The sequence below is a fragment of the Bubalus bubalis genome, chromosome 1 (assembly GCF_019923935.1).
Source record: "Bubalus bubalis isolate 160015118507 breed Murrah chromosome 1, NDDB_SH_1, whole genome shotgun sequence".
NCBI classification, from domain to species: Eukaryota; Metazoa; Chordata; class Mammalia; order Artiodactyla; family Bovidae; genus Bubalus; species Bubalus bubalis.
The window spans coordinates 117,420,208-117,445,707 of record NC_059157.1 but is presented as its reverse complement, the minus strand read 5'-3'; the positions used below and the strand labels follow the sequence as shown (position 1 = coordinate 117,445,707).

The 25,500-nt window shown below is 43.7% G+C and overlaps 1 long non-coding RNA gene across 3 annotated transcripts; it reads left to right on the top strand.

Annotated features, from left to right (window-relative positions):
- Nucleotides 1-13: 13 nt before the first annotated feature.
- Nucleotides 14-23,685, top strand: LOC102412857. 3 transcript variants are annotated; one of them, XR_006551246.2, is made up of 6 exons: nt 14-603; nt 3,319-3,409; nt 18,732-18,796; nt 20,247-20,340; nt 20,448-20,719; nt 21,749-23,685. It is a non-coding gene; the product is annotated as an uncharacterized LOC102412857 (long non-coding RNA). The 3 variants fall into 3 exon arrangements; XR_006551244.2 differs by having other exon boundaries at nt 20,247-20,719; XR_003109500.3 differs by lacking the exons at nt 20,247-20,340; nt 20,448-20,719; nt 21,749-23,685 and having other exon boundaries at nt 18,732-19,168.
- The last annotated feature ends 1,815 nt before the right edge of the window (nt 23,686-25,500 follow it).

Here is a 25,500-nt window from a genome sequence, read left to right as displayed (position 1 = left end):
CTAAAAGCTTTGCTCTGTATGAAACACAAAGATGGGATGTTATGTTCATCTCCCTCCCCCAATTTCTTTCACAGCTGCTCTCTGAAGAAGAAACAAGGAGATATTGTTCATGTGTGTGTGTGAGAGAGAGGGAAAGACAAAGTGTATTTCATTCAAAACATCCTTTTTGCTGTGTGGATTTTCTAATTTAATTTTCTCAGGCAGAATGCACTTTTAAGTTCCAGTAAGAAGAGTTGTGACATGTGTTCAAACATCTGTTATTTATTTTTCATTTTTTGTGTAAATGAAAAAACAACAAACCCCGTTTCCCGAAAATAGAGCCTGAATTCCACCCATGTGGTCCCTGGCCTGGAATGTGACACTAGCCACAGAGTGAAGGTTAGGAAAGAGAGTTGGCTTTCTATGTGATCCTGGGCAAGCCACCCACTCCTCAGAGCTTCAGTCTCCCCACTGTGAAGGACAGACTTATCATTTCTATCTCCACCAGAGATAGGTGTGTAGGGCTAAAAGCTGAGAACGCCGAAGACTTCTTCTGCAGTTCCTCTCTCTGTGCCTTGGATGACCCTCCCAGCTACAAATTCTAGGCAGTCTGTTCTGCTCGGGGTGAGAGAGGGAATGGGGGCGGGGGAGGGGGGAAGTGCAGTTGTAAGCCCTGGGGCACTTTCGGTTGGGCTTCTTCTCTCTCTTTGGAATGACCAGCTTTGGAATGATTCTTTCTTAGGAATTGGTTTCTATGCCTTTGTGAATATACAGAGGGTTTTCTTTTATTGTTTCATTGAAGTATAGTTGATTCGCAACGTTGTATTAATTGCTGCTGTACAGCAAGGTGGCTCAGTTACACATATATATTCCTTTTCATATTCTTTTCCATTATGGCTTATTACAGGATGTTGAATGTAGTTTCCCTCGCTGTACAGTAGGACCTTGTTGCTTATTCATTCTATATGTAATCGTTTGCATCTGCTAATCCCAAACTCCCAATCCTTCTCTCCTTCCACCTTTCCTCCTCCTTGGCAAACACAAGTCTGTTCTCCATGTCTGTGAATCCATTTCTGTTTCATAGATAAATTCACTGATGTTGTACTTTAGATTCCACATATAAGTGATATCATACGGTATTTGTTTCTCTTTCTGACTTTCTTACTTTCTATGATAATCTCTAGGTCCATCCATGTTGCTACAAATGGCATTATTTCATTCTTTTTTATGGCTGAGTAATATTCCATTGCATCTATCTATCTATATATCACATTTGGCAGAAGGTGGCATTTAGATAAGACAGTACTTTTATAACAGACTTACATTCCTAAACAAAATTCATTCTCAAATTTGTAAGCAATAGAGAGAAATTTACAGCACTAGGGCTTATAAACATTATCACCATATCACAAGAGTGAAACCATAACATACCAAACTTTAAAAGCTCTTTCTTTGAGATATTTACTTTTTAAGGAAAAGAAGGAATTCTTTCTGTTCGGGGCAGTGACTCTGACTGTACTCCTTAATGCTTTTCACTCAGAACTCTGAGTGGCCGCCTCCCTCCCTTCAGGTCTCTGATCTAATGTCACTTCCTTTAAAGGCCTTCCTGACCTTTCAAAAATAGCACTCTTGTCACTATCATTTTACTTGGTTCATCACATCCTTACTATATCTTTACCTGAAATTATATCCTTTATTTTTGTCTTCTTCTGCTTATTGTGTTTCTCTCAGTGGGAGCTAAGTTCCACGAATGCAGAGAATTTGTCTCATTGCTAGTGGCTAGATATCTTAAGGGCTTCCTGGTAGCTCAGCTGGTAAAAATCTGCCTGCAGTGCAGGAGACCCCAGTTTGATTCCTGGTTTGGGAAAATCTCCTGGAGAGGGGATAAACTACTCAATCCAGTATTTTTGGGCTTCCCTGGTAACTCAGATGGTGAAGAATCTGCCTGCAGTGCAGGAGACCTGGGTTTGATTCCTGGGTTGGGAAGATCCCCTAGAGGAGGGCATGGCAACCCACTCCAGTATTCTTGCCAGGGAAATCCCATGGACAGAGGAGCCAGATAGGCTATTGTCCAGGGAATCGTGAAGAATTGGGCAACTAAGCACAGCACAGCACAGATAGCTTAAGTGCTCAATAACTACTTAAGAACTGAATGGAAGCGGCCTATCTATTCAAAAAACTCACTGAGTATTCTAAGATATGTAGAAGAAACTAGAAGTAATATTCAAGAGACTTCTAGCTAAATTGTTTTCTGGGCAAAGTACTACTGGTGTATAACTATTACACTAAATAATCACACACTTTTCCACAAAGCAATGTTGCTAAAGTTCCAAATATGTAAGTTAAGACTGATATACTTATATATTTTAATGCTCAGCACAAAATCAAGAACTGTGGAGCTGAAGGTACTAGGAGTCACAGTATGAGAAAAATCACATCATCTTTCTGGGTCTCAGTTTATTTTCTTCTGTAAATGTTGGCAAGTGATATAATTTAGGGAAATCCTCTTTTTATATGTTTCTGGAACATAGAGCCAAGCACAAGTTCTTAAGCATCATAAAACCAATCAGACCGGTGTTCTAAAAGATCTTTACTTTTTCCAAAATAGCACACATTGTTGTAAACAATTAAATTAGTACCAAATGTAGGCCTCAGAAAGTTTAAGTGTCTCATAATCCCACACCTCAGAGATTGTTATATTTGCATTTATTCTTCTAGGAAGTCATAGACAAATCCCAACATAATAACAATAATATCAAGAATAACCAGTGTTCCAAAACTTTCTTATTTTCATGGAATAATGTCTGTTGATATCAATTCACATAGATCTACTTCATTCTCTCATTTGCTCTAAAACCTTGTCTTTACCTGACAGCACTTTTTTTTTTTTTTTTTCAAGGAGATGGCCTGTGGTTTAATAGGGAAGTAGTTCTTCAGCTGGGTAATCTTTCATCATACAGGTAATTGCTTCAGTGTTTTCACCATAAGACCCTCAAGGAAGATGAAATTGTTTCGGTGGACTTTTCATAGCAAGAAACAGAGAACTATCCCATCTTTAAAAAAGAAAATTTCCCTGATGGAAATTTATCTATTTATTAATAAATGGTTATTTCAACTGCCAGAGTCATCCTGAATGTTTTCCTAATGTGATTTTTCTTTTGTCAGTTAAAATGAAGGGAAAAAACAACTGTTCTTTTCATGTGAAAGCATAAACTATGAGTTGTCAATTACAGGTATTCACTCCTTAAGATAGTTCAAAAATTCCACTCTCTGGCTGTGCTCCTGAATTCTTGCCCACTTGGTGTTATGGTCCTAATTCTCTGCTTTGTGTTTCCACAGCACGTGTTACTTCATTCTCAAGCCCATCACACCATGCAGACATCACCACAAGGCCCACCATCTCCTTCTGGAGACTAGCACATCCTTCAGGGTAGGTTTGTCTTTTTGTCCCTGGTAAATTGCATAATGCCTGGCACATAATAAGTGCTTACTAAATGTTACTGGATGATTGAATGTTTAATTCTCATTATTTGTGGGGATGACCACATGCCTCCTGATTTATTCAGATGCCCTCTTTCCTTCCTGTTCCTTTGTGGCTATTTCCTTTATCACTAGGAGCTGGACCCAGTTGTGAATTGAAGGATGCCAAGCATCTGCTAAACAGCAAGAAAACAATCAAACTGGTGAAAATTGCAGCTTGACATGGCACAGGGAGAGGACCACAGAACTGGAAGGCAGGAGGCCTGGTACTGGTCTTCACTCTGTTACTAACTCAGTTATCTACTCATTCACACTTTCAACAAATATCAAGCACTTCTGTGTTCAGGCACTGTTCTAAGTCCTGCAGATGTAATGGTGACAAGATCCTAGCTCTTCTGGGACTTACCATCCAGAAAAGAGTCAGACACACAGAGAGGAAAACATATATGAGAGAATAGGTTGATGTCATAGCGAATGACTGGATGGGCTACCTCAGTTTTGAGGTCAGGAAGGGCGTCTCTGAGTACTGACATTTCAGCTGAAGTGTGAGTCACTAATATAAAAAGGAAACAGTCATTCAAGGATCCTGAGGAAGAGCATTCCAGGATGAACACCCAGTGCAAAAGTCCTAAGGTGGAAACAGATTTCGGGTTTTCATGGGACAAAAAGACCAGTATTGCTTGAGTGGAGAGATGAGTGGAAAGTGATTTGAAATGACTTTGAAGAGGTAGGCAGAAGCCATGTAACATCTTGCTTTAAGGAATTTGGACTTTATTTCAAGTACAATGGGAAACCACGGGAAGGTTTTCTGCAGGAGGGTGACAAGATTATTCCGGCTACCTTGTCAAGAATGGATTGTAGAGTGGTTCCAGGTAGATCAGCTGGAAAGCTAGTGTGGTCATTGAGGTAATGGTGGCTTGGATCTCAGTGACTTTAATGAAAATGGAGAGAAGCGGATGAATCTGGAATATGTTTTGGACATAAAGTGGACAAGACTTGCCAATCCACTGGATGAAGATGATGAAGAAAGAAAGGAATCAAGGCTGACTCCTAGATTTACAGGTTGAACAACTGGGTGAACACTCATGCTGATGACTAAGACTAGGAACTGAGGAAGGAGCAAGTGTGGGAGGAAAACTGGAGTTCTTCATGGGTAAATTATATCTGAGTCGCTGGTGAGATATCCATGTGGGAATGTGAAGAAGGCAGTTGGACACTCAAGTCATGTTTAGGAAAAAGTCATGGCTAGAGGCAGAAATTTTGGAATCATAAGCATATAGATGGTCTTCAGAGTTGATGGGGTTAGAGAGCACACAGAAATGGGAGTAAAGGATGCTCAGGACAGATCCCTGCTACCCTCTAACCTAGAGAGACTGAGAAGAGGAGAAGGAGCTAATAAAGGAGACAGAAGTGAAAGAAGATGGTGGTCTATCCTGTCCTAAGCCAAGGGAAGAAAAGAGCCGAGGGAAGAAAATGTTTCAAGGAAAAATAATCAAGTGTGCTGAAAGTTCAAAAGAGATAAGAATGAAGAAGTGGCCCCTGGATTTATCAGATGGAGTTCACTGATTACCTTGACAGCAGCAATCTCCGGATAATGGGAATAGAAACCCAATTTGAGTGTGTTAAGGAAGGGACGTGGAAATTGCAACTCATTTTTGAAGGAAAGTAGAGAAATGAGTTAGCTGAAGGGAGACATGGAGTTTGAGGGAGGTGCTCAGGGCATGCCCATGAGGACGCTTCCACAAAAGAGGATTACTGACTATGTAAGAGAAGGGGAGACTGCAAGAGCAATCCTGAGCAGCAAAGTGGTGTGGGATCCAGAGACAGTAAAGAGGCTGACTTTTGAGAGGAACAAGGGATCTGGGTTCACAGAAACAGAAGGGGAGGCAGAGGGGAGGCAACCAGATATAGGGAGGTGTTTGGATCTGGTGGAAAAAAGATGTGGGGCTTTCTCTCCATGTGTCTGTGATCAAGTCACTTATCTTACTGAGATCTGTTGGAGAAGCTAAATAGGCCTGCTCTGATCATGGTAAATGTACTTCTTTGAGCCCAGTCATTCTGCTAATGACACATGCCTTAATACCTGCTTCATTCATTAAGGGACAGAATGGGGAAGGTGTGGGGTTCAACCTAGAACTAATTGTAATTATAGCTCCTGACAACTGAACACGGCAACACTAGGTCTTATATGGTGCTGTCCTTATATTAGCTCTAACCACTACACACTCCGCAAGGCAGAATTAGTCCTATCAGAGAGATGGAAAAACTGAGGTGGGAAAAGGTGGTCATGTAACTTTTCTAAAGTGATGAACTGATGTATATATATGGCTGAGTCCCTAAGTTGTTTACCTGAAATCATCACAACATTGTTAATTGGCTATACTCCAAAACAAACAAACAAAAAGTTTCAAAAAATATATTAAGGGATGAAGTGAGAATTTAAACCTAATGTGGGACTCCAAGTCCATACTTTTACCCATTATATCTATTGCCCCAGCAAAGAAAGGGGTGAAAGTTTCACTGGGAGATTGGTTGGGGGGTGGGGTGGTTAATACCTTCCAACATTCTCACCAACTGCTTACTAATTCCTGAGACTTGTTAAGGCAAGCAGGAGGCTGAGTTTTCTACACCAGGCTCAGTAACTAGTATTCTGGACTCCTTGATAAAGGCACCCTGAAAGTAGAGGAATTGAACCCATCCAGCTAGTCCATCCTTCTGCACAGTCATCCAACAAATTCCAGGAGCTGGGACATATGCTACCAGTTACCAGTGTTCTAGATGAATCCTCAGTCAAGTTATTGTGGCCTTAAGACTTTCCAGATGTTTCCTGGGAAACAATCTTTGTCCAGTTTTATAATCCAGTACAAAGTGAGGCCAGTTCTTAAGAATATATACAGGCCCAGAGGGGCTATCTCCATGCCTTTCAGTGGGACTAAAATTCATCAGTTTTTAAGTGCAGAAACAGTAAGAGTTCAATTTTCTAAGATAATAAATAGATTAATGAGCAGAACATGGGTTCAGGAATAGAAAAACAGGGTTCTTGCCTCAGCTCTCTTATTTCTTAGCTGGGTGACTTTGGAGAGTCTACCAAGATTTCAGTCCAGGGTTTGACTATCAGGTGCTTATAACATGGAATCTAAGGATCTCCATGGGAGGTTGACAGAATCCTATTTCAATAACACTGAATTCTTTTGTGATCCTGTTTTGTTTTATGCATTCATGGGCATTTTTGCCAAACTGTCAGTGGGTCCATGACACAAAGCAGGTAGGAACATGCCAGAGGATCTATGGGATCCCCGTTTGATTTGACAGAGTGTCCACTAACATACCTTCTAAAAGTGAAAGTGTTAGTTGCTCAGTTGTGTCTGACTCTTTGTGACCCCAAGGACTATAGCCCACAGATCCTCTGTCCATGGGCTTCTCCAGGCAAGAATACTGGAGTGGGTTGCCATTTCCTACTCGATGGGATCTTCCTGACCCAGGGATTCAACTTGGGTCTCCAACATTGCAGGCAGATTGTTTACCATCTGGGCCACCAGGGAAGCCTTCTGAGAGAGAATTATTTCTTTTAATGAAGTCCAAATGAGTTTGGAGGAGTGAAGGGCAATTCCCCAATGCAGGTGAAAGAGGTCAATGAATAGGAGGTGATGGAGCATCACACATGAGCTGGGGCCTAGGTGGCAGAGGGAGAGAGCCCAACTCCAGGCTCTCACATACTATTTTCTTCAAGTAGAGGGGCCGAACCATCCGGAATTAACAGATATGTACTGCTGCTGCTGCTAAGTCGCTTCAGTCGTGTCTGACTCTGTGCGACCCCAGAGACGGCAGCCCACCAGGCTCCGTTGTCCCCAGGATTCTCCAGGCAAGAACACTGGAGTGGGTTGCCATTTCCTTCTCCAATGCGTGAAAGTGAAGTCACTCAGTTGTATCCGATTTTTCGTGACACCACAAACTGCAGCCTACCAGGCTTCTCCGTCCATGGGGTTTTCCAGGCAAGAGTACTAGAGTGGGTCGCCATTGCCTTCTACAGATATGTACTACTACATATAAAATAGACAAGCAACAAGGTCCTACTATAAAGCACAGAGAACTATATTCAATATCCTCTAATATACCATATGGGAAAGAATATGAAAAAGAATATATCTGAATCACCTTGCTATACACCAGAAAATAACACAACATTGTAAATCAATTATACTTAAAAAAAAACCCAGAAAACTCTGCTGATGATTTCAACCTGCAGGGAGGTGAGTGCCGGGGTCCAGCCCCAGCTGATCCAGGGTATTCGAAGGAGAGACGGCATAGGCGAGGGTCAGGGAACAACTGCTTAATTAAATGTTAATTAAGGATATAAAGAGTAATGGAATAAGGATAGCTCAGTAGGAAAATTCAGTGGAGAAAAGAGGCTGAGTAGCTTGGTTTACGCGGGGGACCAATAAAACTTCAAGACAAGAAGCTTGCACCACTTACGTAGGCCGCAGGCGTCCTTCCGTTCTCCCGAAGGAGAGGAGACACTGAGGCCTCCCCGGTCGGATCTTAGAAGCCCAGGCATAATTAGTAAGCATGGTGGGTTCCGCGCTCCAGATGGAGACTCAACCAGAGTGAGAGAGAGAGAGACATGGGGAGACCAGTATTTCGAGAAACTGATCCCAATTCTTTATTTTCCATGGTCTACTTTTATACACTGAGATGTTATGCAAAAGTCACGTGGGGTCAGCAGTCCTGACTTTTATCAAAGTCAGGTGCTTCATACAAATGTATACAGAGGTCTTAGGGGTGTTACATCATCTTCTGGCCAGGGGGCCTGCTGACAATTTACGACCCTCTCCTTGTGACAGCGGTCAGTCAACCAGGACACTTATTTCTCCAGGGGTGATTATTCTTAAAACAGACGCCACCCAAATAAAGTTACATTCCTATAGGGTGAGGGTGTAGTGGGTTTTAGTTAAGGAAAGAATTTACTTAGCCTAAGGTCTAACGTGATTTATATCAAAGGTTAATACTTATTTCTTCTATATATTCATTAATGTGTATAAGGGCAGGGGATGTGGAGACTTAGCAGTAAACATTGGCTCAACAAATGAAAAAACCCTTCACCAATACAATTTCTAATCAGCCCATTATACTTATACTAATAATTTTCTAACTTTTCTAAAGAACCTGTTTTTAGAAGGTTTAAAGCATCTCGTGCCTCTCACGGTTGGGAGGCTGTGAGCAATCACATGTGGCCGGACAAGCCTGTCAGGCAGGCTAGAGAACCTTCAGAGGAGTTTGTAGGTTAAAACACTCCTATCACGCCCAGGAATTATTATTAACTGGAGCTCTAAGTTAACTCCTTCTCCGAAAGAGGTGGTGGGGGACAGCCCCCCGTAAAGCCAGAGGTGTAGGTGAGAGCACAAAGTAGTAAAGTAGGCAGGCTCTGGTTATGGGGGTAGATGCTCGAGGATTTCCAGGGGGAGTCCTGAGGCTCGATCCCGCCTTTGCGTATGTCGAGCCTCCTTCCTCATGACCTTTGCCATGGGCGGAGTGCCTCACGCCGGCCCCCAACAGGTGAGAACCACTGAGTCATGTTCTTCCTTGCCTTTGACCATCCTGCTTGCTTCTCCCTTACCTGGAAGCCCTCCCTGTCCTCTTCAACTGGTCACCTCTTGCTGGTCCTCCAGAAGGTCTTATCTGAAAGTCTGGCTGTGCTCTGTGGCCTTCTCTGTGCTCCCAGGGCTGCTTTAAAAACACCTCTCTAACACCCGCCCCCCAGCATTCTGGTCTGTGGTTTGCCCATCTTCCCTACAAGGCTGTATGTGGGAAGGGATGTGGCTTCATTTCTCTGAAGGTCCAGCTTCCAGAATGGTGCCTGGCGCAAAGTAGGAGCGTGGTAAATGTTTGTTGAGTAAATGATGGCATGAAAATGTTTGGGGGGAAAGAACCAGAAATGTGGCCAGACACATGTCCAGTCCTTCTCAGTTCCCTGACACTTTGGGAGAGCTTTAGGATGAGTATGTTTGGAGAGGTCTGAGGCTGAATGTGGACCTGACATTTGGAAATACACGAGTTTGGGTTTTAGAAAGGTCTCTCGTACGCTGTCGTAGTTTGCACAAGGACAAGCACTGAAATATCGGGGGCTCAGCCCCAGCTGCCCCTGTCCAGCCATCTCTCAGCCCATAGTGTCTGCTCGGCTTCTGAGTCAAGCTCCCTCTTTGTGCCTTACAGAGATGTTGGTTCTGTCTCAGAAGAACAAAGAAGACATTCTGACTGTGAGAGAATGGCTTTCAGGGTTTTCTGGTGCAGCCCTGGAGAGAAGACACTTTTATTTCTATCTGTTCAGTGGGGACCAGTAGAGGCAGGGGTGTGTCCATGACCTTCAGTCATGAGATTCGGACCACTGGTAGGGCCTCCCTGGGGTGGGCACCTTGAGGTTTTCGGGTGGGATAGTCTTACCTTTATGGAGAGGGATGAGGACGAGGAGGAGGTGGAGAAGGAGGAGGAAAGCTGTTTTTATTAAGAACCTAAATAAGGGTGTGCATACATCTGTGCTAAGTCACTTCAATCATGTCCAACTCTGTGTGACCCCATGGACTGTAGCCTGCCAGGCCCCTCTGTCCTTGGCATTGTCCAGGCAAGAATACTTGAGTGGGTTGCCATGCCCTCCTCCAGGGGATCTTCCTGACCCAGGAATTGAACTCATGTCTCTTACATTTCCTCCATTGGCAGGAAAGGTCTTTACCACTAGCACCGCCTGGGACGCCCTAACTAATGGCGCTAACTAATAGGCACCTACTGCAAACAGCAGCCCTGTGATGTAGGTATTACCTCTATATTATTTTTACCTTTGAGTCACTTTTCTTCAACCCCCACATTCTTTGTCTCCAAATTCCCTCCATCCAGCCTCCTAAATTTCTATTTCGTCTTTTCTCTCCTTCCCCAGAGGCAACGCCTTACCTCAGGCCACCATCTAATTTGCCCTGAGAAGGTTCACATGTCATCAGCTCATGACATACGACATCACAGCCTTAGTGGGAGCTGCATTTGGATATGGGTCTTGTATCAAAGGGACATTCTCTATTGAGTCAAAGATTCTGAGACTCACCAAGATTCCCTTGAGGTTTCTGACTAATCCCCTCAGACTGACTTCCTTCTGTCTTCCCAACCCCAGGCCTAAATCTTTGATCTGTTCTCATAAGTCAATCATTTATTAATTTAATAAATGCTTACTGAGCACTTCATAAAGACTACTCATTTTGCTAGGCAGCAGGAAGACAAGATGAAAAAGGTCAAATCCCTGTCATTGAGGACTTCACTGTTCTGGCTCCTTTCCCCTCTGAGTAAGTTGCTCTGGTCACATGTTTCTCAGCCTCTCTCACCTGAATCAGTTGCCCTTGTAGAAGAAGCTGAACATGGCCATTAATGACACAAACTCCTAAAGACTCAGGAACTCTGCATCCTGCTGTGAAGGGCCCTGGGCAACTCTGTTCTGCCCATCTGGGGGTTGCACATGGTCTCATACCTTCCCCCTCCCCCAGCCATACCCAAGAGAAGGACAAAGCTGGGACCCTTAGCATCTCAGGTGCCTAGCTCAGCCTTGCAGGAACCACTCTGGGTACTTGGGACTACTGGGGGCCCTAGTCTTTAGGGAAAAAGCCTGCTAACCTGTCAGCCAGAAACCCTCTTATCTTTGGTGTCGTGAACTCTCAAGTAAACATGCCTTAAATACATTTTGCCTTTAATGATCCAATGTCTGCTTTCCTGGCAACTTCTGTGTCTTTGGACTGGTCTGCTTTGATATAGTTAGATCAACAAAAATTTAGGAGAACAAACTCAACTTTTAAAAGAAAAATATGTAAACAAAAGAGCTCCAAATAGGGAGGTTTCGATCATGACCAGAAGGCCAGTGATTTTCTTAAAAGGGCCAAGGACGGGCTCCCCTGAAGAAAGTCTGCTGGGCCTGAAGGAGGGTCTGACCTCACAAGCCTAAGGGATGCACACACACACTCTGCCTTTTTTCTCTACAGTTTGGCTTGAGATGCCATTCTTGTTATCATAATAACTATCCCGGCTTGAGAATTTCACTTCGTTGAGATTCACCCTAACTCACTCCAAAGCACCCACAGACAGCCTGAAGATTTAGGCATCAACCCAATTTACCCCTTCCCCTCCTCTCCCACTAGCCAGGACTCAGAGCTGTGCAATTTTCCAGGAGCTGGTGCCTCCATCTGACTGGATTTCTCAGGACCTTCCCACTTCAGGAGGGTTATCTGAAAAGATATCCATGACCTGCTTAGGGAATAATTACAAATTGTGGTGTGGGGATATGCTTGGGCAGGGATGGCTTCAACTGAAGCCCTGAGGGACTGGATTTGAAACTGGGGAGAAGGAGAAGTTAAAAAAAAAAAAAACACCAAAAAACAAAAAAGCAAACAATGGTACAAAGGAAGTACTGTTCCTGTGAGCAGATGGGGTGGCGGGGTCAGCCCAGCCCAGGTCGCTGTACCAGGCCTCCCACAGCATCTGTGCGGGGTTGGGAGAAAGTACATCTCTGGTCCAGGGACAGCATAGGCCAAGGAAATGGCTCAGGGGATAAATGGCTACATTAGGACATCCTGCAGAGCCGAGGGATCCCCACAGGACTTCAGATTAGAAAACTGGATAAGTGGGCAGAGGGGATTTCTAGCTCAACTATATAGGAGTCCTGCAATGCAGACTGCCAAATAGAATAATGCAAGTGGCATAGTGAACATTCTGCCTTGAAATACATGGCTTAACAGCTACCTGTTAATATTAACTAACCAGTAAACTGCCAGATCTTTAAGTCCCACAGGGATCTGTGGACACAGGCATAGGAGGCTGCCTTTAGACCTGCAGCTCCTTCTAACGTATGTGATTTCCTATACACCCAAACATGTGGTTATTCTGTATGCTCTTTAAGGCCTCTTCCTTTCCTGAGCATCTAGAATTTTACAGAGACCCATAGCTAAACATGTTACAGATGAGTCATGCTGTGAATGGTTACTGGGTGGACGGCAGAAGGAAGAAGGATTCATGTGACTGAACTTGTTCTTGGTGATACTAGACCCTACTCAGATCCCTGAGAGTCTCAGGGATGAGGGAATTCATAGTCTCCTCTCAACGATGTTATAGCCAACTAAGGTTTATCCCATTTTATCTTATTTCACTTTTGGTATCTAGACAGGCCATTATTATTTACAGTCAAGAATCTGTGAGAGGGACTTCCCTGGTGGTCCAGTGGTTAAGAATCCACCTTCCAACGCAAGGAACATGGGTTCAATCCCTGCTAGGGGAACTAAATCCCTCATGCCTGGGGCAAGTAAGCCTGTACACCCACAACTACTGAGTTCAAATGCTTTGGGGCCCGTGCAATGAAAGATTCTGCATGCTGCAACTAAGAGCTGACACAGTCAAGTAAAGAAAAATAAAAGAATCTGTGAGAATCTCCTTAACAGCTCAGTTAAAGAATCCTTTTCCCATTAGGGCTTCTGGAAAAAGCACAGGTCTGTGAATCGAGACTGGAAGGTTCTAGGCCAAGCTTTGTCATCAGTTTGTAGCTGACCTTGGCAAGGAACTTCCTCTGCCCAGATCAAGATCATCCTTTCTTGCCACTTTAACATTCTATGACTGTGACGTGGGCATATGACTGTGATGTGGATACCTAGTGTGGGACGAAGACAGGACCCCAGATAGGCTGGGGGAGTAAGAAAGGAAAGTGAGAGAAAGGTCACATTAGCGTGTGTGTGTGTGTGTGTGTGTGTGTGTGTGTGTTAGTTGCTTAGTTGTGGCCGACTCTTTGCAACCCCATAGACTGCAGCCTACCAGGTCCCTCTGTCCATGGGATTCTCCAGGCAAGAACACTGGAGTGGGTTGCCATTTCCTTCTCCAAAAGGAACTATAGAAAGAAAGAAAGTGAAGTCACTCAGTCGTGTCTGACTCTTTGCGACCCCATGGACTGTAGCCTACCAGGCTCCTCCATCCATGGAATTTTCCAGGCAAGAGTACTGGAGGGGGTTGCCATTTCCTTCTCCCACATTAACTTAGGAAACATGAAAATCCTTAGATCCCTACAGAACTCTGGTCACATCTTTAAGTCCACTGGCTGCACTTTTCCTTCCATGGGCCTCCTCAGAAGCACCAAGACTCACTGGGTCCCCTTTTCTTTTCTATGTATGCACCCATCATGGGACCAGAGAGCCAAAGGGACAGGCTATGAAGTGAGAAAGGAGAGGGTGTGGAGCATACAGGTGGGGAAGATGCCTCCATCTTGAAACCATGTGCTGCAGATCCTCAGTACCAGGAGAGGACTTAGTCATGGGTAAATAGCATATGCTGTTTTCTTAAAATGCAATTGTTTACATGAAATAGACAATGCAAACACAGGTTCTATTTTTCTGCACTGTTTCCCTGATGGGGATAATAATAGTTGTGCAATCCAGAGTGTAGTTATAAACCTATCTTACAGTCACCAAGAAGCTGTGAGAAAGCCAAGCAGCACAGACTTGTGGTTTTGCAAACTCCAAACTATTTTCCTGATGAACTGCAATAACCCACCATGAGACAGAAGAGATGGAGTCAAACTCCAAGTACATTTTGTCCTCACAGAGTTTGTTTTGACACCAGAAGAATTTCCTCTGTGTGCTGTTTTCACGCTCTTACCCCTATGAATTTGTTTCACACTCAATCTAGTGGACACTTGGTAAATATAAAGGTCTGTCTCTCCAGTACAAAGTAACTGACCAAGAATGGGAACATTCCAGAATTCCACAGGTTAGTTTATTTGCAGGACTCAAATGGTCTGGTGGGTTCTTACACTAAACTGAAGAACTGATTATTTGAGAATGAGGGTTTCTTACTGATATATAAATTATATATCTATGTGACTGTGTGTGGCTGAGAGCTGTATATTGTGACCCTGCTTATTTAACTTATATGCAGAGTACATCATGAGAAACGCTGGGCTGGATGAAGCACAAGCTGGAATCAAGATTGCCAGGAGAAATAACAATAACTTCAGATATGCAGATGATACTACCCCTATGGCAGAAAGCAAAGAGGAACTGAAGAGCCTCTCAAAAATGAAGATCATGGCATCCAGTCCCATCACTTCATGGCAAATAGATGGAGAAACAATGGAAACAGTGAGAGACTTTATTTTGGGGGGTTCCAAAATCACTGCAGATGGTGACTGCAGCCATGAAATTAAAAGACACTTGCTCCTTGGAAGAAAAGCTATAACCAACCTAGACAGAATATTATAAAGCAGAGACATTATTTTTGTGACAAAGGTCCATCTAATCAAAGCTATGGTTTTTCCAGTAGTCAAGTATGGATGTGAGAATTATAAAGAAAGCTGAGCACCAAAGAATTGATGCTTTTGAGCTGTGATGATGCAGAAGACTTTTGAGAGTCCCTTGGACTACAAGAAGATCAAACCAGTCAGTACTAAAGGAAATCAATCCTGAATATTCATCGGAAGGACTGATGCTGAAGCTGAAGCTCCAATACTTTGGCCACCTGATTCGAAGGGCTGACTCATTGGAAAAGACCCTGCTGCTGGGAAAGACTGAAGGCAGGAGGAGAAGGGGATGACAGAAGGTGAGATGGTTAAATGGCATTACTGACTGGATGGACATGAATTTGAGCAAGCTCTGGGAGTTGGTGATAGACACAGAAGACTGGCATGTCCATGGGTCGAAAAGAGTCGAATGTGACTGAGAAACTGAACTGAACTGATAAAGATCAAAGAAAGTCTAAACCAAGTTGAAAACCAACAACATTTAACTGATAATAAACTTCCCCAGGGTGCTACATCTAGAAGAAATTCAGTACCAAGTGATCTTTCCTGGTGGTGTTGGTGGTAAAGAACCCACTTGCCAATGCAGGAGACGTAAGAGACATGGGTTCAATCCCTGAGTCAGGAAGATCCCCTGGAGATCAACCCACTCCAGTATTCTTGCCTGGAGAATCCCATGGACAGAGGAGCCTGGCAGGATACAGTCTATAGGGTCACAAATAGTTGGACATGACTGAAGCAACTTAGCATACATCCATGCACCAAGTACAAGAACCAAATTGTTCATACATCACAGGTGTCTCAGTTACCAATGACATTGTAGCTTAGAAGTAGTATCTACAAGTTGTTCATGCTGAGATATAAGATGCTGCTGGCAATATTTATTTTAAAAACATACAAACAATATATCTCCTTTTCATTGCTCTAGCCACCCTTACTTATTATATTGAGAAGTACTTTTGTACTGTTTTTTTGTGTGTGATTTTAGAGGTAATTCATGTTTAAAAAAAGTGGAAAACACAAGAAAGCACAAACAAAAAGGTATATGAAAGCCAGCAATTCCACCAGCCAGAGAGAACCATGGTTACAATTTGGTATTTCTAATATACTGTATAGAATTATAGAAGCGTTATAGAGAAGCATATATCTTTTAAAATAAAATTGAGATCAAAACAAAAATTGAGAGGTAGGGAGACAAAAAGGTGAAAGAGAGACTCCAATTGCATCAGAGTTCATGCAAGAACTTCCAACAGACACCTTCCAACAGAGAAGTGGAAGATTTGAGCTAAACCTTGAACTCTTCCAGGACTAAGTTCCAGGAGTCTGCCTCAGGGTACTGTCTGGTTGTAACTGAAAGGCTCTGGCCCTGTGGCATCCATGGCCTGTCAGGTTTCACAGGTTTCAAGACCCCTTCTAGGATTTACTCTGCTTTGTACCTTCCCACGTGGACCTGGAGGAAGGCCATGAATAAAATGCTTCTAACCCACCCTTCCTTTCCCCTCTCTTCCCCCTTAGCCAGGATTCTTGGCTCTCAGTAGACAAGTTTCTGTATAATTGATATATAATTATATGCTCCACCGTCATTACAATGACACGCTCCATTGTCACTACGGTGATTTTATATTTTGCTCCCTTGAGATACGTTGTAAGAGAAGGAATATGGTTTCCCCTTCGTTTCACTTCATGCTTATTTATGCTAAATGTATAAAATGGCTCCTCATTCATTTCCCACACTCTGTATCAAAGAAAAATTTTCATCCAGTTGTGTCTTTTAATGACTCCACACAAGTCCCTTTGACTTTGAACCAGAACCATTCAATATTCATTCCACAAAATTTTCTTAAGCACCCACACGGGCCAGGCATCATTCTAAGGTGTCAGGAATATAGTGATGAATGAAATCAACAAAAATCCCATCCCTCATGGAGTGATCATTCTGGTGAGGCCAGATGCCAAAGGCCTCTTGCTGCATGCCGGCTCGTTCATTAATTCATTCAACAATCGTGAGTGCCTGTTATAGTGGCTTTTTAATGTGCTCACTTGGCCAGACTACATCACACTTGCCCTTCCTGCATGTTTTTGGATCGGGTGGATCACAAGAGGGATTCTTATGTGAGATTTGGAGGCTGGGGGTGAAGCAGCAGTCATTTTGTCTAGTTGTTTATCTGCCGGCCCATCTCACTGGCATGAAGCACTGACCAGGCCCATATCTGCCCTCCCTTCCCCTAAGTCCTCCCTTGGCCTCCCTGACTCCTGGACAGTGGTGGGCATTTGCCCTTATGATGACGGGCACCTTTGTTTGACTCGTCAGCTCTGTTACCTCTGGTGCACTCTACTCTAGTCTCCAAAAAACCCAATTCTGACATATCTGGCATTGCATGCTATCCACTCTCCTTTACCTCGTATTTCCCCTTTAATTAACTAAGGAAATTTATTTATGTTTGTTGGTGGTAGTTTAGTCACTAAGTTGTGTCCGACTCTTGTGACCTCATGGACTGTAGCCCGCCTGGCTCCTCTGGTCATAGAATTCTCCAGGCAAGAATACTGGAGTGGGTTGCCATTTCCTTCTCCAGGGGATCTTCCTGACCCAGGGATTGAACCCAGGTCTCCTGCACTGCAGGCAGATTCTTTACCAATTCAGCTACCAGGGAAATCCTTATGTTTGTTAAATTTATTTAAATTTAATTAGCTAAGCGATACATCAATTATGAATGTTCTACTTTATTTATCCATTCAACAAATGTTTATTAAGAATGTCTTATATGGTAGACACTTTGCTAGGTGCTGGGGATACACAGGGAAGACAGATGTGTTTCTTCCCTTGTGGAGCTTACAGCCCAAGAGGGGAGGACAGATCAGAAATTCATACAAACAAAACTAGATTTTAAAAATGAGTGGGGCTGTGTAAACAGAGAAAAGTTGGCCAGGAGGACAGGAGGGTAGGACCTATTCCAGTAAGATAGATGAGGAAGGCCTTTGTAATCCAAGTGCATATTTAAATATTAGAAAGTCAAAAAGATACAAACCCATTAAGTGTTCATCCATTTGAAAAATACTCCGCTGCAGTTAAATCTCTTAAGGAGAAATATGAGTAGAGATGGAAAGCTAGTGGTTTGGGAGACCCATGTTCAGGAGGAAAGAGACAGTCATATAAGATTAACTGGAAGAACAGTGGGAGAACAGTCCTATTTTTTTTCTTTCGTTCTGATTTGATGTTGAAAGGGGGAAATACATGGAAAGCAAGCCTTTCACTCCAACAGAGATGGTTTACTAAGAATGAGTTACTGAGAGTGAGTTCAGGCTGTGCCATAAAAACCTCTCCATTAAGATAGGAATCAGGGGACACAACTTAGCAACGAAGCAACAGGAGGGGAAAGGATGGGACACAAGCTGACCCTGAGAGAATATGCAGCACATGCTTGGGGTCAACAACTGGAGCATGCGTGTGTGCATGTGTGTGTGTGCATGTGCATGCGCATGTGTGTGTGTGCGTGCGTGTGCGTGTGTGTATATGTGTGGTAGGATGCACTTCTTCCTTCACAGAAAACCTGGTAGACTAGCCCATTCTGGGGAAATGAGTGAGCTGATGGCGCTGCATTTTCTTTGACTCTTTCCAGGAATCCAGGATGAATCCATTCAGACTGGCTATGAACATCACGTATTACCTGAGTTGGAAATGCTCCCCAGTGAGAATCATTTCCCTGGTCAGGGGTTCCCAGTGACCCTGGAATGAGTCACAACTGTCCCCAGAGTGTAAGCGCCCTGAATTTAATCTTTTGGTGTCCCCTCAGTGTGCTAAGCAACATGCTATGCACCCAGCAGGAGAATCGATACTTAAGTGATGCTTTTATACGAAAGCTACCCATATGTGCCAAGTCAGCTTTTAAAGACTGGGGCCTGAAGTGTGGACTCAGGACATGGAGACCCCAGCAGGGAGCTAGTGGTCTTCTAATGTTTCTCATGATATTTTCAGGTCAAGGAACTGGTTTTGGATCCAGAGGAACAATGCTCCTCGTGTTTGGAATTCTACAGAAGAGAGTAAGAACTCAGACAGAAAGCTAAGAAATGAACCAATGTGATGAAAAACACATGAAAGCCCCTTTCTTCTTAAACGAGGACATTACTTTCAAAACAAGGATGAACACTGTGTTGGGAAATTTCAAGTTCTGCTTACTGTTTTGCTCTTAGGGCAATTTTGATAAATAAGATCCCATTGTGATTTGTTGCCTTTTCCAAATTTGCTGTAAGCTCCTTTAGCTTGGTGGTGGTAGGTTGATAGGTTATAAAGAAAACAGGAAGAGAAATCCAGGCTCAGTTCAGTTCAGTTGCTCAGTCGTGTCCGACTCTTTGCGACCCCATGAATCGCAGCACGCCAGGCCTCCCTGTCCATCACCAACTCCCGGAGTTCACTGAGACTCACGTCCATCGAGTCAGTGATGCCATCCAGCCATCTCATCCTCTGTCGTCCCCTTCTCCTCCTGCCCCCAATCCCTCCCAGCATCAGAGTCTTTTCCAATGAGTCAACTCTTTGCGTGAGGTGGCCAAAGTACTGGAGTTTCAGCTTTAGCATCATTCCTTCCAAAGAAATCCCAGGGCTGATCTCCTTCAGAATGGACTGGTTGGATCTCCTTGCAGTCCAAGGGACTCTCAAGAGTCTTCTCCAACACCACAGTTCAAAAGCATCAATTCTTCGGCGCTCAGCCTTCTTCACAGTCCAACTCTCACATCCATACATGACCACAAGAAAAACCATAGCCTTGACTAATGCCTTTTTAAGAGTTAGTGCCCTTGAGGGCACCACTTGATTCAGCTTCTACATCTTTCCATGTATCCTATTATTTCTGAAATCACTTTGCCTATATGTCCTCAAAATACCTAAAAATATACACTCCTTACTAGATGGCACTAAATTTCATTTTAAATTTTAAAAGAGGAAAAATGTTAGTGCCTTTTATCCTAGAATCTGACATTTCTTCTTGGGTCAGAATATCTGGAGTTTCTGTGGTTCATCAATGTCCAGGAAACTAAGCACTAACCTTTCACAGATTTATGCTATAAAGATTTTTACAAACACGCACTGATGCAAAGGCTCAGTTGTCACCTCTAAAGACAGTGGTGTTCCTCAGCCTTCCTGTCTGGCCCTGATTAGCACAGACATAAATAGTATAGGCCTCTGGTGTGGCCTTGTCACAGTTCACTCACCTTGGCTATTAATGGCCTTTACCTGACAGAGCAAATGACCTGTCATGGATCGAGTGAACAAAAGAAATAATAAATATTCAAGAAAAAGGGGAAAAAATATAGGCACATGTAAAGTTCTAACCCAAGGTCACCCAGCCTACAGCTCTCAGCCAGAAAATGTCACCGTCTTTCCTCCCATGAGGCATTACTGCATGGAGAACACATAAGTATCATTATTAGAGTCTGTCCTAGGGTGGCTGGGCAATTCTGACGGAGGAACCGCAGCCCAAGCCCCACTCTTGCGCAGGTGTTCCTGTGACCTGGCTTCCATCTTGGACTCAGACACCAAGGCCTGGATTCACCACACTCCATCACTGCAGCGGGAGCTCAAGGAGTCTCAGGTCAAAGCTCAACATTTATTGCATGAAGCACTTTGAAAAGCTTTTGTTATCAAAAGTTTTCCCTTGAGCCTTGGAGAGGATTACCAAGTAATGCTTTCTTCCTGCAGCTTATTTCTTAGGAAATTACCTCCAGGCCTGCCAAAGTCACAAAGAGCTGTGGGATTTCACTCTTGTCTTTGCACATGGAACACTTGGACATCCCTCATGATTTTTTCCACTCCTATTTACTGAAGAGAAAACAGAAGACCTGGGAAAGATCTGGGCTGCTTGCCTCTGGTCTCTTGTCTGCCTTGCTGGCAAGCATCCAGGTGACAGTTCCAGGAATGAGTGGGGACTGTGAACAGATCCATACCTGCTTCTTCAGTTCAGTTCAGTTCAGGTCAGTCGCTCAGTCGTGTCCGACTCTTTGTGACCCCATGAATCGCAGCACGCCAGGCCTCCCTGTCCATCACCAACTCCCAGAGTTCACTCAAACTCATGTGCATCAAGTTGGTGATGCCATCCAGCCATCTCATCCTCTGTCATCCCCTTCTTCTCCTACCCCCAATCCCTCCCAGCATCAGGGTCTTTTCCAATGAGTCAACTCTTCGCATGAGGTGGCCAAAGTATTGGAGTTTCAGCCTCAGCATCAGTCCTTCCAATGAACACCCAGGACTGGTCTCCTTTAGGATGGACTGGTTGGATCTCCTTGCAGTCCAAGGGACTCTCAAGAGTCTTCTCCAACACCACAGTTCAAAAGCATCAATTATCCGGCACTTATACCTTGTTATTTCAAGTGTGTGGCTCACTGTCAGGAGAAGGCCACACTCCTGTCCAGGTGCTTCGCCTTCACCTTGTTTTGTTACCATAATTTCCTTTATTTTCTGCTTTTTTTCCATTCATATCTCATACATCCATTCACTATCTATCCATCCATCCATCATCCATCTATCATCCATCCATCCTTCCACCCATTCATCTCAAACAGTGACTGCCTATGTACCAGGTTCTGTGCTATACACTGACTCTAAAGAGAAGAGAGAATGATTTCTGTCCCCCAGTCTTGTGGGAGAGGCATATGTAAATATGTAATGTGTATTTAACATATGCAAATGACTCTAACATGTTGCAGAGGCTGAGGTGTGCGTAAGACTGAGGGACTGCCTGCATTCAAAGGAGGGGCATCACCTCCAGCTGTCACCTCCTGAGGTGGACTTTCTGTCATAGTGGTCCCTCTGATCCCACCTTCTGTTGTTCACGCCCTTGTGTGATCCCCTCCTGTTGAGTGTGCGTAAGAACTTGGGGCTCACTTGATTCCACCATAAGGCAAAGGTGACAGGATGTAGGTGACTACATGTGTATAGTTACATTATCAGGTTGCATAACCCTGAAGTGACTGTCTTGCTGGAACTTCTGTCTCCCTTGCTAGCTTTCAAGAAGCAAGTGGTCACATTGGGGAATCCCACATGCCAAGGAACTGCAGAAGGGCCCTAGGAGCTAAGAACAGCCTCTAGCCAACAGCCAGCAAGAAACTGAAGCTCTGGAGCATGTGGCCTCAGGAACTAGGCTCTGCGGACAACCCGAGAGAATTTTGGAAGTGGACCCTTCCTCAGCAGAGCCTCCAGTGAGATTCAGCCCCAGCTGACACCTTTTCTTTAATTGAAGTTAATATACAATGTTAATAGTTAATATATAATGTTTTAATTTCTGCTGTACAGCAAAGTGACTCAGTTATACCAGATAACACCTTGATTAGTTTTATGAGACCCTAAGTAGTAGACTCAGATAAGCTTTGCTGGGATTCCTGACCCATAGAAGCTGAGATAAAACACATGTGTTTTAGTTACTTATTCTTCTGGCTACACCACGTGGCATGTGGGATCTTAGTTCCCTGACCAGGGATGGAACCTGTGCCCCCTGCAGAGGAAGCTCACAGTCCCCGGACCACCAGGGAAGTCCCTTATGTGTTGTTTTAAACCCCTGAGTTTGTAGTAATTTGTTATGCAACATTAGAAAACCATCACACCTCCCCCCCGCTGTCAGAAATGTCAAGTTCTGGGAAGGGGCTGACAGATGGGGGAATGTCTCCAGCTTCCACATCCATTCATTCAGCAAATATTTATTGAGCATTTATGATATACGAGGCACAGTTTTAGATACATTAGTAAACAAAAGAAAATCCCTGCTCTCAAAGCTTATACTCTAGTCAAGGAATAAAAATATTAAATTCATAAATAATTGTATATAGTATGTTATTCAGTGATGAGAACTCTAGAAAGGATAGAGGGGCTGGGGATGCTAGGGAGTAGGTTGAAGTCTTTCATAGGATCCTCAGGGTAGGCCCAATGAAAGGGCAAAAACTTGAAAGGAAATATCACACAAGAAACTCCAGGTATCATCCATGCGTACGACTTCAAGCACAGGTTCAAGGTCTCATCCTGCCCTGGGGGATCATGGCGTCATAACTGCCTTTTTCGACCTCTTCTCCCACCTCCACCCTCCATGCCCAGGTCCACCCTGCATCCCTACCTTCTAGCCTTCTGCTGTCCTCCAAACCCACCTACCAAGAATCCTCACTCTTCATTGTTTCCCTGACAAAATACTTCTCCCCCACATTCAGCTCAATGGCCTCCTCCCCTGAAGCCTCCCCTGGTGCCTTCACCCCACTCCCAGCAGAAAGTCCGCTCCTCCTGCACATGCCCTCCAGCTTTGCTTATGGCTTATCCTGAGCTTCAACTTTCCACACGTGTTACAGCTGGCAGCCTGTGTCTCTTGGAGAGACTGTGGAATGCGGGGGATGGGGCTTGTTATCACTGAGCTTCCAGGCTCTAGCATATTACAGTTGGAATTTGTTGAAGAAAAAAATTAGTTAGATGGGACTTCACTGGCAATCTAGTGGTTAAGACTCTATGCTTCTAATGCAAGGGGCACAGGTTTGATCCCTGCTCAGGGAACTAAGATAACACATGCTATGCAGTGCAGCCAAGAAAATATTTTTTAAGTTAGTTGGAGATCAGTCCTCTGTGGGTTTTTTCCTTTCTCTTTAAAGTCCTTAGAGGAGGTTTATATCATTCTTTATTTGGTTTGTTACTGAGAGAGTATTTGGACAGAGTATTATTCATTTTCCAAATTCTACTTTTGAGCCAACTTCTTCCACAGCATAGCCTGACCCAGCTCACAGAATTGTACACATGTTCAAGACACAGCCTTGGACACTAAAACAGGTAATTCATGCAGCCACATGTGTCTTTTCCAGAGAGGTTCAGTTCAGTCACTCAGTTGTGTCCGACTCTTTGTGACCCCATGGACTGCAGCACGCCAGACCTCCCTGTCCATCACCAACTCCCAGAGTTTACTCAAACTCATGTCCATTGAGTCGATGATGCCATTCAACCATCTCATCCTCGGTTGTCCACTTCTCCTCCCGCCTTCAATCTTTCCCAGCATCAGGGTCTTTTCAAATGAGTCAGTTTTTCACATCAAGTGGCCAAAGTATTAGAGTTTCAGCTTCAGCATCAGTCCTTCCAGAGAGGAGAAAGACAGAATAATGATGACTTTTCAATGTTATTAGTAAGCAGCAAACATCTTGAGAAAGGAATGGTTTCCCTGCTTGAGTACAGAGCCCCAAATATGATGACTAAAAGTCTAGCTGTTTAATTAATTATTGCAATTAAAAATAAAGCAAGCACTGTAGGAGCAAAAGCCCTGTGGATGGCAGCTTCCTGATAAAAAACAATGATACCACTCACCACATAAGCCAATGACAGGGGGAAAGAATTTGTTTGCCTCTGATTACATCTGATTGCCATTAGTGATGACAATAAACCAGGCAGAAGGACCAAGTGATACTTGTGGGAAGCATGAAAAAGGGCCTGGGAAATACTTTCAATTGAGGATACACCAGAGAAAAATACTAACTGGGAGTCACAGAGATAAAAGCCACTCTGACTTAAGTCAGTCATCACAGTGTACAAATTAAAATAACAGAGCCATATCACTTTTTACCTGTTAGATTGGCAGATGTGAGAAAACTTGAGAATGACAAGTGTTGTGAGGCGGTGGGTTAAAGGAAACCTGAGCTCCTGCTGGGATGGGGCACTTATAGCCATTCTGGACAGAGTCGGGATTTAGGCTAATCACTTTCTGGCAAAATTCCTAGCAGAAAACCTAGGCCAAATTCTTTGTGAACTTGAGTTAGGTAAATTTTCTTAAGACACAAAATCTATGTGCCATAAAGGAGAAATAATCAATTGGACTTCATACATTTTTAAAAATTTACCCATCAAAAGACATTGTTAAGAAAATAAAAGACAAGCCACAGGCTGGGAAGTAAATATTGGCAAATACATCTGATGAAGGTCTTATATGCTAAATACATAAAGAACTCTTACAATTTAGTAATAAGTAATAATTTAGTTATTATTATTAATCTTAATTAAAGAAATGGACAAAAAGAATGAACAGACACTTCATCAAAAAAGTTGTATGAATGGCTAATAAGCATGTTCAACCTCATTAGTCACTCATTTCAGTTCAGTTCAGTCACTCAGTCGTGTCTGACTCTTTGAGACCCCATGGACTGCAGCACACCAGGCCTCCCTGTCCATCACCAACTCCCAGAGTTTACCCAAACTCATGTCCATTGAGTCGGTGATGCCATCCAACCATCTCACTCTCTGCTGCTAAGTCGCTTCAGTCGTGTCCGACTCTGTGCGACCCCAGAGACGGTAGCCCACCAGGCTCCCCCATCCCTGGGATTCTCCAGGCAAGAACACTGGAGTGGGTTGCCATTTCCTTCTTCAATGCATGAAAGTGAGAAGTGAAAGTGAAGTCGCTCAGTCGTGTCTGACTCTTAGCGACCCCATGGACTGCAGCCCACCAGGCTCCTCCATCCATGGGATTCTCCAGGCAAGAGTACTGGAGTGGGGTGCCATTGCCTTCTCCGATCTCTCTCTAGGAAAATACAAATTAAAACTGCAATGAGAGAGAGATCAGCATACACCCACTAGAGTGATTAAAATTAAAAAGACTCACCATACCAAGTGTTAGTGAAGATGTGGAGCAACAGAATGTCTCAGGCATTGCTGGGGGAATGCAAATAGTACGACCGCTTTGGAAAGCAGTTTGACAACCTCTTATAAAGTTAAATAATACATATCACGTGTGTTTCTATACACAGGT